Source organism: Apium graveolens, chromosome 8, assembly GCF_009905375.1.
Source record: "Apium graveolens cultivar Ventura chromosome 8, ASM990537v1, whole genome shotgun sequence".
Lineage (NCBI taxonomy): Eukaryota > Viridiplantae > Streptophyta > Magnoliopsida > Apiales > Apiaceae > Apium > Apium graveolens.
The window spans coordinates 90,348,281-90,355,418 of NC_133654.1; positions in this window are offsets into that span (position 1 = coordinate 90,348,281).

Genomic DNA, 7,138 nt, shown 5'->3' on the forward strand with positions numbered 1-7,138 from the left:
CGAGTTGCTCCCGAATCTATTAACACTTTGGCACATAAAGAATTCACATTAAGCGTACCTGCCATGACATCCGTATCCTGGATAGCATCCTTCACAGATATGTCAAAAACTCTAGCCCTCAGAGTCTCATTTACTGCTGGGGTAGATCCCATAATCCTCAATGCATTACTGATTGGGGCTGGTGTCTTGCAATCCCTGGCTATATGTCCTGGTTTCCCACATTTAAAACACATAAATCCAATGGCTGGAACCTTCACTACTGGATTCTGGATAGGCTGATCCTTATTTGCTGGCTGATTTCGGCACTCCCTTAAATAGTGCCCTTTCTGATTGCACTTGAAACAGACTACATTCAACTTATTACAAACTCCTCCATGTTTCTTTCCACATACCTGACAATCTGGAAAAGTTAATCTCAACTGATTTGGCTGATTCACATTAACTGGACGGTTGCCCTGGCTTCCGTCGCCTGCATTTTGTCTCTTGAAATTAAAATTCCTCCCTGGCTGAAACCTGCCCTTCTTAAAATTTGGAAACTTCCCTGGTTGTGACTGACCTTCATTCCCTTCAAATTTCCTTTTCTTGGTTTGTTTCTCCTCCTGTGACATCGTACTCTCTGTCTCTGCGATCATAGCCTTCTGTACAACTCCTGCGTAAGTATCTAATTTAAAAATGTCTACCTTCCCTCTAATCCATGGTTTCAAACCTTGCTGGAATCTTTTAGCCTTCTTTCTGTCAGTATCCACATACGATAGCACATACCTTGACAATTCCTCAAACTTGCTCTCATAATCTGTCACCGACATGTTTCCTTGCTTTAGTTATAAAAACTTCAACTCCATCTGATCCTGGACAAACTGAGGGAAATACTTTTCTAAAAACAATTCCTTAAACCTTTCCCAAGTAATAACATTTGTACCTTCCAATGTCTTCACCATCTCCTACCAATAGGTGGCCTCATTCTTCAAATAGTAACTTGCAAACTCAACCTTCTGTTCGTCCTTTACTTTTACTAAGGCAAATGCCTTCTCTATCTCCTTTAACCAAACATTTGCTTCAATCGGTTCTAACGAACCCTTGAATTCAGGTGGGTTTACTGCCTGAAAAGTTTTGAAAGTTACCTGGGGATTGGTCTGTCTTTGTTGTTATTGTGGCAGGTGAACTGTTTGTTGGGCCAAGATTTGAAGAATCCGGGCTATTGATGGGTCTATGGGTCCTGGGTTTGCATTCTGGTTTGTATCATCTTGGTTGTTATTATTATTGTTGTTGGTTTCTTCATTTTGGGTGTTGGTGCGGGTATTTCTTCTGGGAGGCATTTTCTGTAAAGAATCAAACAACTTATTTAACTTTTAAATCAAATTCTTTGCATAAAAGAAAAGTTTTGTAAAACAGAAATATCTCTTTTTGAAAACAGTTGTAACTAAGTAAATTGCATGCTTCTTTACAGAATATAAACAGTTATGAAAAACAGGGTACATGGTATCACAAGGGTATAACTGGTGCAATAAATAAGGTAAAGTAAAACAGGTGCAGTAAAATGAATGACAATACTGGAAAGGAAAAGGTATTGATATATATAGATCAAAAGTTTTGGGTAGTACAAGCGTAAAGACACTTCGAAAATAAAAGTAAAAGGGTACAACAACCTACTCACTATTCAGCATAGCTAGTCTATAAATACAATCCAAAAGTCTACTAATACACACTACACACTACTGTACATACTACACAACCATCACAATACTGCTCAGCATCTCTAGATCTCTAACTCATGGCAAGTATGGAACTCCAATCTCCTTAAGCTCCTCTAGAACCCACTTAGCCCACTCCACTAGAAAATCAGGGGTGATGTCCTCATGTGTAGCCTTAGCAATCCTCACTGCAGCTGCTCTATGAAACGCCTGGAGCCTCTCTCTGAGTCACCTCTCACCACTCCCAACCTCTTTGGTATGCATAATATATAGTAACTCCTGAATCTGACCCTGTAGGAATCGTTGCTCCATAAGACAAGCCTCAAACTGATGATATGGGACAGGATAGGAAGAGAACTGGAAAGGTACTCCTGTAACTGAGTGACTAGTAAAGCCTGAATCAGCAGGTGGGGGTCCGCTAATAGGTGGCCTCATGCCTGGGGGTGGAATGGCCTGCAATGGTACGGGCTGCAACACAGGTGGAGGTAGTATAGCCAACACTGGTGGAACAACAGGATGTGGATCCGAAACGGTACTCCAACTGAAGGCTCTGAGTGATCAGCTGATATGGGGATAAAAGAGTCGGCCATCGTTGCTATCTGAAATCATATTACAATATAAGAATCTCGAACCACGAGGCGAATCATACTAATACCTGTTATGCCGAAGCACTCAACCTCTCGACGTTCTATCTTTCTATTCCTTACTTCTAATCCTAACCCTCTACCCATTCCCGTCAACCTAGGCTTGTGTCAGTGACTTATAACCTCTAGCTCTGATACCAAACCTGTGGCGCCCTCCAAACCCGGGTCAGAAGTTTGGGGTCCACACACACACCTCATTAATAACCTGCTTATAACAATGATAGAGATAATAATAATATGCAGTGACCCTACTTACCAACTACCACAGACCGTAACAGGTTAAAGTATGCACACAAGCCAAACACACCTACTTATATTACAAATGTTCAAATCCCAACTATTCCAAACTCAGAACTGAGTATTAAAAATTATTACAAACTTTTACAAACTTAAATTATTCCAAAAGAAGCCTACTAGCTTAGCTCGATCAACCTGAATCCCTAGCTTTCGCGCTGGACCAGGGATCCTCGGTACCAACCGGTTCCTTTTTAATTGGAAAGAACATAAACAACATCGCACAAATGAGCTAACTATCTCAACAAGTCACAATGACAAAACTGAGAATAATGATCATCAGGTAAATATGGTTATGATATCAAGTGAACAATGGATTATGATTTAGAATTGGATATTATATTTTTATTTTAAAAACCAAGGTTAGGCTGCTGATCAGTCACGCACTAACCCCAAGCAAAGCACACAACACTGCTCTAACAACTGGATCCAAGGCACACATTGGCCTAACTTGACCATTATATGGTCTGACCACGAATCTGGTCCACAATTTTATAAAAGAATCCAATTCTACCATAGTAACAGAATAAGCAGTAATAAACCATGAACATGATCATTAACAACATTGGACGTTCAATAATGAAAATGGTTTCAATCTTTATAAGGATCAATATGGCGTTTCCAAAGCTTGGCTGTTAGGTAATGAAAGAATTGGATAACAAAGGAATCAACATTTCAGGGTTCCAAGAATTTGGTCTTTCAAAGCATAAGATACAATGGTTTGAATATGTAAGCAATTTGGTTCAGTGTTTAATATTTAGTTTATATGTATTTGTGGAGTAGTATCGTATATTTGAGGTTCGTCTTTGGGTATACAACAATCAATGGTCTAGAAAGAATCAGGTTTACGGCTCAAGATCAATAACTGGAATCAAGGTTTAGGGTTCAGTGCTTCAAAGCACTCGCAATGTAAAACCACAATATCAATCAATACAATATCTTGAGAAAGTTCAGAATACTTGCCTGGTACTAGCTTACTACACTGCACTCGCTTCCAATCACAACCGTCTTATTCCTGTTTCCCTTTCCTACGTCTTGCCTCTTCTGCTCACATATCATAAGCATCTATCAATATTTAACTCATATGATTCTATTCAACACATACTTTTATTTACCCTTCATTTCACCCAAATCCGATTAATGGATTGAAAGTTACGCAATAAACAAGTAAATATCGAATATACAGACCGACAGTCAATCAACAAGTCACATATAACATATAGCACGTCACATAATCAATAATATATCATTTATGAATAAGTCTCTGGTCATAAACAAGCTTTCTGGTATTTAAAATGATTTTTAAAACATTTTTCAGAACTAAAACGGGTCGTTGGATCAATTTCAGAATAATAAACAGGGTTCGGTTGGCCAATTCTGGCTTTGAAACAATTTTATAATAATTATCGAGCCTTGGAAACAATTTAAATTAATATTTTAAAGCTCGAAACTATTTTTCAGAATTTTTAAATAATTAAATCTAATTAAATAATTAATTAAAATCAATTAATAATTAATTAAGTCAATTAATCAATTAATTTCTGAATTAATTGACCAATTAATCAATTAAAAATTAACTGAAATTAATTAACTAATTAATTAAGATTTATTTCTGAATTAAAAATAATTTTTAGAATTAAAATAATAATTTTTAGAATTTTCAGAAATTAAAAATGAATTTTTTTATAATAAAAATAAATAGGAAATATGATTTTTGAATATTTTTAAAACAGGAATCCTAAATTTGCAAACTCTGGAAACTTCAGGGACCAAACTGCATCGTCCCAAAAGTCCAGGTACCAAACTGCAATTTTACAATCCCCGTCGCCGAAAAATACAGGGGTGGCCGGAGAACACGATTCCGGCACCCTCACCTCACCACAAGCTCCAGATCACATCTACAGACAACCAGGAACTTATTCATGCAATCAAATCATTGAAATAACCCCAGAATTGGCCGGAAATTGGCCAAGAACATCGCCGGTTTCCGGCAAACTTCGGAAATTTTCAAAGCACAACTCCCTTCGATTCAGACATCCTCTGTTAACGAGCTATATACCAATCGATTGTAAATTTCATAAGGAACATAATCCACTATAAATCAATATCTAATAACCCCTAAATAAAAAAGCCCCAAATTTCAATTGAAAACATTCATACGGGTTATAAACCCTAATTTCAAAATTCGAAAATCAAACTTAATTTTGAACATGTTATTAAACTCCAAATCAGACGTATGACATATGAAAATCATCAAGAAAACAAGCTCTACAACATGCAAGCATCAAATCATACAAACAATCATCCGAACAAAAATTCATATTTTTAATAAAATTAATTCGAAAATAAATAATCTTTCAGAAAATAAACCTTGATTTCTGCAGTGATTTGGAACACAGAATCTGATAGAACACCTCAAGACCTTTGGATTGAGTACTCGAGCTTTGAAAACAGAGATCAATAACACCTTCGTTTTGCTGTTTGATTCTTGGAAGATTATATGAATATAGGGTTTTTCTCTGGAAAATTATATAATTAACTGTCTGCAAATAATTTTGATACGAAATAAAATACGGTAAAGGCTATTTATAATTACGGAAAATTAGTATCCCGTTGGATCATTCCGGATATAAAACGGTACATTTATTTGTAAAAACTGATCCAAACGGTATCGGTATTCGGGACAGTTATCCAGATCAGTACAATTTGTATTGCGGTCTTGGTCTCAGTGCCTGGTTACACGTACTACGAGGTGATAATTGGGATAGTTTAATAAAAAAACTCCTGTTTATCGAAAATATGAGTTTTATTGATTTATCGAAACGAATATTGTATCGAAAATGTTGCGCCAGGACCCGCGCAGGACAAACCGTACACCGGATCGAAAAAGTCGAAACATGGAATATGCTCGAAATATTACAATTAGTTTAGGAAGGAGTTCTCGGAAGAGTTTCGGGTTCCAAAAACGTAACAACGGATGACGTCGGTTGGTTCCCGTTTTTATACAATAGATTTTAAATACCCGGAAAAAGATTTTATAAATTTAATATGTTCCTTATAAATCCATAAATCAACATAAAAATAATTAGGAAGATATGACAATTATTTATATCTTATTTTGGACATATAAAAATTAAAATACTCAATTAATAATATTTTTAAACATCCAAACGCATTTAACACTTAACAATTAGTTCACATATTAGATACTGAACACATATATTAAGCAAAAATAATTACACGATATATCCCGGATATTATAACTAAAGGAGTAAAAAGAAAATCAGAAATGCCTGCAACTCCAACTGAAACTGAGAAAACCTCATCTAAAGAGAAGCAAGAACCAAAGAAATCAGGAAAAGGGTACTGGAAGGTTAGAGCAAAAAGGAAGATTGTTGAAGATGAAGAAGAAGCTAAGCCAACTCAGTCTACCACAACAAATCAAACAATTGTGCCTACAGTGGAGCATGTTGAGTTCAAGGTCCATCCTGATGTGAATTTTCATAGTGAGCCAATAATTCTAAAGAATGAACCAATAGACTGGGAAAGCCTACCAATTCTTGAGCCAAACCTACCCATTCCCACCAAGAAAAGAAGGAAGAAATCAGCCAAAAACAAGTTTTACCCCAATCAAAATCATTGTCCAAACCCAAGACAACATTCAACAAGGAATATCATCTCTTCATCTATAACATAAAAGAATATTCAGACCTCAATCTCTACCTGGATGAGCTGGATGAAGTTAGATCAATTGATGTTTCCTACATATTGCCAGAGAGGTTGGCATTCAGGTATAAGGGTGGAAAGGAAATAACTTGGCCTCTATATATGATTCACGATGGCTACAATTTCTTGGTAAAAGTATTTTCTTCTATAAAGAAGGATTTTGGATTCACCAAGGTGGCCAATAACAAAATTCAATAAATCAGACAAAGCTGGAGAGATCCAAATGCACTATCAAGAGTCTTAACTATTCCATACACTAGAAGTGGAGTGCATTTGAGACCATTCTAGATGATGGAGTTAAAGGATGAAAGATTTACTAGAAGATTCTTCAGACTTGAAGACCAGCTAAAAATAACAAGCAATCGCACCCTCAAGGAAATGCAGGAGATGCTGGATCTCAATAACGAAGATGAATCTGAGTTCTACAGACAACTTCAAAATCAGATAGAACAGAACAATGAGAAACTGGGGAAGAAAACTAGACAATCAAGGAAAAAGAATTAATCTGCTCAGTCTAGAGGAGCACCTTGAAAATGGCTTGTGAGATTTCTATAAACTGTACAAATTTTCAATAAAATGAACCACTTAGCATTTTAATCTACAATTATCTATTTAATTTGAATAGGGTATTTTGGTATTATCAAGTACTCCTAGATTTATGCCTGTAATTTTATTAGACATAAATTGGGGGAGATTATTAGAAATATGTTGTAGGCTTGATGATAATTCACCAAAACACCGTAGTAGATTTAATTAAGTATTTTTATAACTATCAACGGATAA